Source organism: Chiloscyllium punctatum, chromosome 34, assembly GCF_047496795.1.
Source record: "Chiloscyllium punctatum isolate Juve2018m chromosome 34, sChiPun1.3, whole genome shotgun sequence".
Taxonomy (NCBI): domain Eukaryota; kingdom Metazoa; phylum Chordata; class Chondrichthyes; order Orectolobiformes; family Hemiscylliidae; genus Chiloscyllium; species Chiloscyllium punctatum.
The window spans coordinates 65,228,839-65,231,418 of NC_092772.1; positions in this window are offsets into that span (position 1 = coordinate 65,228,839).

The following is a 2,580-nucleotide window of genomic DNA, read 5'->3' on the forward strand; positions in this document are numbered from 1 at the left end:
CTTTGTATCATCTAAAAGCCAAGCCAGAATACTCTCAGTACCTTCATGTAGATCGTTAATGCACAACGTAAAAAGTTGCGGTCCCAACACTGAGCCTTGTGGAACACTGGTTGTCATCAGCTGCTATCCTGAGAAGGACCCTTTTATCCCCACTCTCTACTTGCTGCCATACAGCCAAGCTTCTGCAGACACTAGTATCTTGCCTCGAACAAAATGGGCCCTTATTTTACTAAGCAGCATCCTGTGCGGCACCTTGTCAAAGTCCTCCTTGAAGTCCAGGTGGATAACATCCACTGGCTTACCTTTGACTCACTTTCTTGTTACACCCTCAAATAACTCTTACAGATTTATGAGGTATGACCTCGCATTGATGGCACCATACTGACTTTGCCCAATTTTACAATTCACTTGAAAGTATTAAAATTCTCATCCTTCACAATGGATTCCAGGATCTTCCACACGACTGAGGTTAGGCTAATTGTTCTGACACTTTCAGCCTTTTGCTTTCTTCCTTTTTAAAGAGGGTGTCATGTAAGCAACTTTCTAGTATTGTGAGCTTCTCCCTGATTCTAGAAATTCCAGAATGATCACCACAAATGTCTCCATCATTTCTTCAGCTATCTCCCTTGCAACCCTGGGATATCGTCCATCTAGTCCAGTTTATTTCCCCATTTAGTTTTTCGAGCAATTTCTCCACTGTCCCCTCGCTATCTTGAATTTGTGTGATACCATCCGTGTTTTCACTGTTAAAACTGACGTGAAATAAATGTTCAGTTTCTCAGCCATTATTTGTTCCCCATTACTATATCGCCAGCGTCGTATTCCGCGTCCCAATATTTATTTCTGCCTCTCTATTGCACTTTATCTATTTAAAGAAACTCTTAGCATTTTATATTACTGGCTAGTTTACCCTCATATTTAATCTTCTTCCTCATATTTCTTATTTTGTTGCCCTCTGGTGGTATTTGTAAGCTTCCAACTCCTCTGGTTTCCCACTGCCATTTGCCATGTTATCTGATTTCTCTTTTGCTTTTACGCTAACCCTGATTTCCCCAGTCAACCATTGTTGCCTCATCCTCCCTTTACATGCTTCTTTTTCCTTGGAATGAATCTCTACTGTGCCTCCTGAATTACTCACAGAAACTCCAGACATTCCTGTTCCACTGTCTTTCCTGCTAGCCTACTCTCCCAATCAATTCAACCCAGTTCTTTCCTCAGGCCTTTGTATTTGCTTTAACTCAATTGGTAATATTGTTAACACTTCTATCTACTTCCTGTCAAATTGAACAGTAGGTTCAATGATATTATGACCACTGCCTCATAAAGTTTACTTTACCTTAAGCTCCCTTATCAAGGTTGCCTCATTGCTCAACACTAAATCCAGTCTTGCCCGTTCGATTGTTCCCTGCAACATTAGCTGCTTAAAAAACCCATCTTATCGGCACTCCACAAATTCCTTTTCTTACAAAGCACTACCAACCTGATTTTCCCAGTCCAGCTGTATATCGAAATCCTCCTAATCATTATAACTTTGCATTTTCTACACGTCTTTTCTACCTCCTGATGTGTCCACTGCCCCAGCTCCTGACTACGATTTGTAGACCTGTATATAACTCCAAATATGTTTTTTTTTATTCACCTTTGCCATTCCTCCATTCTATCCACACACATTCCACATCATTTGTCCATACTTTGAGTTTTGGGAACTGAGTGAAGTGACTGCAAAACACTTTACCATTGTCAAAAATTCATAGTTTAGACATTGATTAAAATATTACATTGTCAATTACATTGGAAAGTGGCCACAATCTATTTCTTTGGCCAAATATTCTGTCTGTATTAGGGAGGAATACAGACTTTTGAAACTGTTAGAAAAGCAAGATATGAAGAGGATTTGAAACTATAAAGAGATTAAGGTGGGTCAAGTGAACAGAAAAATATTGTTGTATGGAGTATTGTAGGAAATATTGTCTATGCGCTCAAAGATATTGGCCGGTTGAATTGAAAGGCAGTGTATTATTTCAATGGAGAAATTGGCTTGAGGCAAAGAGGAATCGGGCACCTGGATGACATAATAAAACCTTTATGTGTGTAAAAAGCTTTGAGGCAGGTAAGATAAATGTAGAAACTTTCTGCAACAGAATACATGCAAAATTAGGGAAGATTTTCTCCAGTTTTGCAGAGTAGCGGCAAGACAACATCGATCGAACAATGGTCATACTGACATGCAAATCAGTCCAGAAAAAATTCATTCAACTGACTCCTGTGTGAATCATTTATTTCAGGAGGAAATCTTGAACCGACTGACTCTGGATCGGCTGGAGTTTAGGTGAACAACATGTGATCTTGGTAAGGCCAAAAATTCCAAGTAGTCTTTTCAAGTTGAATTCTAAAACAATATTTCAGCTTATGTGAGAGATGACCAGGAGTGGGCTGGCTATACAACTGAAGACTATCTCAGTGAAGAAGATGGTGGTTGTTTTAATTCTCTCAAAGTGTCGTGTATTTGTGAACTCTCTTCCCAGATAGCAATGGAGGATAAAACATTGAATGTTCCTAAGGCAGAGGCAGGCAGATTCC